The 6,314-nt window shown below is 50.0% G+C and overlaps 1 protein-coding gene across 20 annotated transcripts in view; it reads left to right on the top strand.

Moving 5' to 3' along the window:
• The first annotated feature begins 4,997 nt into the window (after positions 1–4,997).
• The window catches only part of KANSL1 (KAT8 regulatory NSL complex subunit 1), a 196,535-nt gene continuing 195,218 nt past the window's right edge, over positions 4,998–6,314 (top strand). For 16 of the 20 annotated variants that reach the window (XM_077972236.1, XM_077972235.1, XM_077972234.1 and 13 more), the window contains exon 1: positions 4,998–5,030. The gene's annotated coding sequence lies outside the window, so the exon portion shown is untranslated. Of the gene's footprint in view, positions 5,031–5,381; positions 5,808–6,314 lie in introns of those variants that run through there. The other 4 variants (XM_028836967.2, XM_001115950.5, XM_015119938.3 and 1 more) reach the window with 3 other exon arrangements.

Here is a 6,314-nt window from a genome sequence, read left to right as displayed (position 1 = left end):
GTGGCCCAGGCTGAAGTAAAGTGACTCTATGGTGGCTCACTGCAGTCTTGAACTCCTGGGGTCAAGCGATCCTCCTACCTCAGCCTCCCAAGTAGCTGAAACTACAGGCATGCACCACCATGCCTGGCTGATTTTTGTATTTTTTTGTAGAGATGGGGTTTCGCCATGTTGCCAGGTTGATCTGCAACTCCTAGGCTCAAGCAGTCTGCCCACTTCACCCTCCCAAAGTGCTGGGATTTCAGGCTTGAGCCACCGTGCCCAGCCCACAAAATCTAAATGCTACTGTTGAAGCAAGAAAACTTGAAGACAGAATTTGCCCTCCTAATATAAGCCCATGGTAACCTGAACCTCCATCACCCTAACTCTCATCACAGTGTATTGTAATTACTTGTTGAAGATGAAATTTGATTTTCCTTTTTGATGTTAATTCTCCAGCACAGTACCTGGTATGTGGAAGGCACTCAAACTAGGGCCAACCTGGGGCTAGCTCCTGGGACTAGTGCAAGCTCCTGAAATTCACCTGGTCAAGGGACACATGTTCACAGGTTCTCCTGGGGTTGTGTCACCAAAAAAAAAAAAAAAAAAAATTAATCTTTGCAACAACACTAAGGGGTAGGAACTATTTTTTTTGCCCCATTTTACAGATATGAAATACGGCACTGTGTTGAAGGTGTTTTCTGGGGTTGATTTAAATGGAATTAATACACTCAGAAAAAAGATTCTTTTTTTTTTTTTTTTGAGACGGAGTCTCGCTCTTTCGCCCAGGCTGGAGTGCAGTGACCGGATCTCAGCTCACTACAAGCTCCGCCCCCGGGTTTACGCCATTCTCCTGCCTCCGCCTCCCAAGTAGCTGGGACTACAGGCGCCCACCACCGCGCCCGGCTAATTTTTTGGATTTTTTTTTTTTAGTAGAGATGGGGTTTCACCGTGTTAGCCAGGATGGTCTCGATCTCCTGACCTCGTGATCCGCCCGTCTCGGCCTTCCAAAGTGCTGGGATTACAGGCTTGAGCCACTGCGCCTGGCGAGAAAAAAGATCCTTAATTGATAAAGGTTTTCTTTTCTTTTTTTTTTTTTTTTTTGAGACAGAGTCTTGCTCTGTCGCCCAGGCTGGAGTGCAATGGCAGGTTCTCCACTCACTGCAACCTCCACCTCCCGGGTTCAAGCGATTCTTCTGCCTCAGCCTCCTGAGCAGCTGGGATTATAGGTGTGCCCCACCACGCCTGGCTAATTTTTTAGTAGAGACGGGGTTTCTCCGTGTTGGTCATGCTGGTCTTGAACTCCTGACCTCGTGATCCACCCGCCTTGGCCTCTCAAAGTGCTAGGATTATAGGAGTGAGCCATCGTGCCCGGCCAAAGGTTTTCTTTTTATAATTTGTTTCCCTTCTTGGGAATCAATGATACTCCATCCTGGGCTTCTTTTCCTCATCATCTTAGATCTTCTTTTTTTTTTTTTGAGACGGAGTCTGGCTCTGTCGCCCAGCCCAGGCTGGAGTGCAGTGGCGCGTTCTCGGCTCACTGCAAGCTCCGCCTCCCGGGTTCACGCCATTCTCCTGCCTCAGCCTCCCGAGTAGCTGGGACTACAGGCGCCCACAACCACGCCCGGCTAATTTTTTGTAATTTTTAGTAGAGACGGGGTTTCACCGTGGTCTCGATCTCCTGACCTTGTGATCCGCCCGCCTCGGCCTCCCAAAGTGCTGGGATTACAGGCGTGAGCCACCGCGCCGGGCCTAGATCTTCAATATACCTCAACCTTTCTCTTTTTTTCTTTTTCTTTTTTTTTTTTTTGAGACAGTCTCACTCCATCACCCAGGCTGGAGGGCAGTGGTGCAGTCTCGACACACTGCAACCTTCACCTCCCAGGCTCAAGCGATTCTTGTGCCTCAGCCTCCCTGGTAGCTGAGATTACAGTAGCCAGCCCCCAGGCCTGGCTAATTTTTAATTTTGTTGTAGAGACGGAGTTTTGCCATGTTGCGCAGGCTGGTCTCGAACTCCTGGCCTCAAGTGATCCGCCTGCCTCAGCCTGCCAAAGTGGTGGGATTACAGGCATAAGCCCGTCCTTTTCTCTTTTTTTCTTTGAAGAAAGACAAGATGTACGTATCTTCCTTCCAATTCTCACTCATGTTCCCTTGTTTTTTGTGTCCCAGGGATGTCAGACACGTGTAGGCAGGATTGAGAAGTGGAGTGTTTGGAGTTTGCTGAAGGGAAGAGAGAGATAGGGATGAGGGGTAAAGGCAGAGTCACAGCCCATGTGCGGAGGATGGGAAGGATGATTTCTTCAGGGCAGAGTTTCTTTTTTCTTTCTTCTTTTTTTTCTTTAATTTTTAAAATTCTCTCCTTCCCCGGTTTTTATTGTTGTTGTTGTTTATTTAGGTCTCCACCTATCACCCACACTGGAGCTCAGTGCTGCAATCATAGCTCACTACAGCCTCGAATTCCGAGGCTCAAACCATCTTCCTGCCGCAGCCTAGGATAGGGTTCCTTAACCTGTGGTCCACAGACTCCTGTGAACTTGGAATAGAAAAAATAACCTGCCTTTATTTTTGTGAAAGTTCAACAGGAAATTGACATTTCCTTCATTTATGAATGGAAACAACAAACCACAGTAGCAACAGCAGTACCTGTGACATTGTCATGAACAGAAATCACAGGTATTTTGTTTTTGTTTTTCTTTTTTTGAGATGGAGTCTCGATCTGTCCCCCAGGCTGGAGTGCAGTGGTGCCATCTCGGCTCATTGCAAGCTCCGCCTCCCGGGTTCACGCCATTCTCCTGCCCCAGCCTCCTCGGGTAGCTGGGACTACAGGCGCCCACCAACACACCTGGCTAATTTTTTGTATTTTTAGTAGAGACGGGGTTTCACCGTGTTAGCCAGGATGGTCTCCATCTCGTGACCTCGTGATCCACCCTCCTCGGCCTCCCAAAGTGCTGGGATTACAGGAGTGAGCCACCGTGCCCAGCCCATCACAGGTATTTTCATATACTACAGTTGATCACTTCTCAGCCTATTGTCTAAGATCAATGCACATTATAGTTGTTGCAGGCATCATAAAATAATACTTATGCTTATTTATGACCTCAGAATTATGGTGGTCATTAGGCCTGCCATTAGATTATCTAATACATTAATAAAAAGTATATATATCGCTATATTACACTTATAAAAATATTTTGAAAACCATATTTTAGTATAGTTGGTTTTCTTTCAATTTCTGTGTATGTTTGTTATATTTCTTTTTTTCTTTCTTTTTTTTTTTTGAGTCGGAGTCTCGCTCTGTGCTCCAGGCTGGAGTGCAGTGGCCTGATCTCAGCTCACTGGAACCTCTGACTCCCTCGTTCAAGCAATTCTCTTGCTTCAGCCTCCCGAGTAGCTGGGATTACAGACATGCACCACCATGCCTGTGGTTTCACCATGTTGGCCAGGATGGTCTTGATCTCCTGACCTTGTGATCTGCCTGTCTTGGCCTCCCAAAATGCTGGGATTACAGGCGTGAGCCACCATGCCCGGCCTTGGCTTTCATTTTTGTTGTCCCATGGTTACCAGAGCCTAAAGAGGTAAGACCTATGAGGCTCTCATAGTTTTTATTTTTTATTTTTTTGAAACAGGGTCTTGCTCTGTTGTCCAGGCTGGAGTGCAGTGGCGTGATCTTGGCTCACTGCAGCCTCCACCTCCCAGTTCAAGCAATTCTCCCACTTCAGCCTTCCCAGTAGCTGGGATTACAGAGGTGTGCCACTACACTTGGCTAATTTTTTTTGCATTTCTATTAGAGATGGGGTTTCACCATGCTGCCCAGGCTGGTCTGGAACTCCTGACCTCAGGTGATCCACCTGCCTTGGCCTCCCAAAGTGCTGTGATTACAAACATGAGCCACCGCGCCCGTCCTCTCTCATAGTTTTATTGTTCTATTTTCCACAGACCCTTCCTTCCTTAATTTTCATGCCTCTTTAATATTCTGTTTCTTTTACCTCACTGACCTTCTTTTTCGTTCTCCTACCTTTTACCGTGGGTGTCTTATTACCCTGCTTAGGGAGTTTAGCATGTCACAGACCACTATCTTCAGGCAGAGGACCCCACATAGTCTCTAGTCCTGATTGTCTACCCTCTCTCAAGTTCTGTAACTTCAGTTGCCTCTAGGACACCTTCACTGGGTTTTACAAAACCCTGTTACCTGGAACTGAATATATTAAAAGCTAAGATTCCTCCCCAAATCTGCATGTTGTGCCAATTTTCCTGGCCAACTATCTTATCTGTCCCCTGGTTTTGGGACCTTATTTAAACCTTTAAATCAATTTTTAAAAAATTGGAATCTTGATGAATGGTGCAAAAATCAATGGATACAAAGGATACGCCGAGATATGTAAGTCTTCCGCCCACTGGTTCCCTAGGCACTCAGTTCCCCTCCCAGGAGGTAACCACTGTTGCCAGCTCTTAAGAGTGATTTTTGATTCCTTCTTCTGCCGGCTCTATCTCAAGTCCTTCCCTGTCTGTGAGATGTGTGCCCTTTCCTTTCCAGGCCCTAGTGAACTGATATCTGGTTGAATTTATATATAAATATTTATATGTGTATATTTTCTATACATATATAACATCTCTCCCTATGGCCTTCCGGCCTGGAGTTTTCATCACGTCGCTTCCTGGATGAAGGAACCTCGAGGGGTGAGGGGCAGGGGTTGGGGGTGATGGAGAAGAGAACCTAAAGGGGACTTAGGTAGGGGGTTCAGAGTGGCCAACTGGCGTGACGCTCTGGCAGGATTCCTATTCCTATTCCTCCCACCTCAGGCCCGCTTCTAGTCCTCTCATCCAAAAGCCTCTCGTTTCCAAGGGCCGAGACAGAGACAGAGACAGCGAGATACACAGAGACAGAGACGCCGAGGCACCAGCATCCCTCTCCCCCTTCGGTCCCGCCCCATCTCTCTGACGGACACTATCGCTCAGCCAATGGCGCTCACGATATGCCCCTGAAGGGCCAATGAACGCCAGAGGAGGGCGGAAGATTCCCCGCCCCCACTTCTAGGCTTGGTTGAACCGTGCAGGTAGGTCCGGGGCTGGGGGAGCTGTCTTTGGCACTGGTGCCCCTGGGGGTGGGGGCACGAGTGGACAGGGGTGATGGTGAGGTAGAGGCGGCGGCCCCGACACGACGAGCTCGAGGGAGCGGCCCGGCTGGGAGGCGGGGGGCGGCGGGGCCCGGGGAGCGGGCGCCGCCGAGGGCCCTGGAAGCGGCGGGGCTCGGGGAGGGACGCGTGTGTGGGGCACGGGGACCCCCGCCCAGCGCCCACTCGTAGGCCTGGGCCGCAGGCTGCCGACCGAGTGGCCGGGGGGCCTGGCTGCCCCGGGGGCGGGCCGGGGCCGCGGCCGGGGGCGCGGAGCGGAGCTCGGGGCGCCAGGCCGAGCCGAGGTGGGACGGACCGACGCGGAGAGGAAGGGAAGCCGCATCCCGCGGGCCGCCCCTCCTGAAGCGAGCCGGGCAACGGCCGCGGGCGCCCCTGCCCTGAGCCCACCCCGCGCTCTCCCCTCCCTAACAATGGGAATGGGGCAGAAGGAGGCGCCCCACTGCGGAGGGGTGAGGGGTAGGTTTGGGACTGGGGTCCGCGGTGGGGGGAGGTGCGATCTCGGGCTCTCGCCTCTCCGCTCCCTCTGGCTCTGGAGTTGGGGGCCCTGGTGGGGCTTTGAAGCCTGCCTGAGACTTGGGTCAGGAGTCAAACTGCCGCCCCCCGCTCCTCCCCCAAAATCCGGTGAGCGGTAAGGAAAGTGATGCCAAGTCTTCGAAGCCTCAGTGACAAACGCATAGCAAGAACACATCCACTCCAGAGGTGTTTATTTTTTATTTTTATTTAAATAAGGGTACTTTTCGACATTTGTTTTTAACGAAGTGGGTGCTGTTATTTTTGTCCCTACGCGGGCAAGCCTCCATTTTAAGCGAAGCAGTAACTGGTTAAGCTGGAATTGTATTCAGGCCCAGGACTTGAACGAGGATCCTACTAGAGGTCATTTAGTCCATCCTCCAGCCTCCAGGCAAATTTACCTTCCTCCTACCCTCAAAATTAAGTTGCTCGGTCTGCTTTTAACGATCTCTGGGGAAGAAGGGTATTTTATTTGTTTCTAGTACTTCAGTCAAGAATAGGTTTTACTTTTCATGTGGAATTGACTCTGAAACTTAAGCATAATCTTGGGACAGTCGGGATGATTAGAGAGGTTTTACTTTACTAAATATAATTAAATGTAGCAAGGGTCTTTTTTTAGATGGTTAGTTAACAAATCACGTTTAGTGTTTATGAGGTACCCTGGAAACTTTATTCTCTCTGGGATTTTGGCTGTTT

This window comes from Macaca mulatta, chromosome 16, assembly GCF_049350105.2.
Source record: "Macaca mulatta isolate MMU2019108-1 chromosome 16, T2T-MMU8v2.0, whole genome shotgun sequence".
NCBI lineage: Eukaryota > Metazoa > Chordata > Mammalia > Primates > Cercopithecidae > Macaca > Macaca mulatta.
This window is presented reverse-complemented; position numbering and strand designations above follow the sequence as displayed.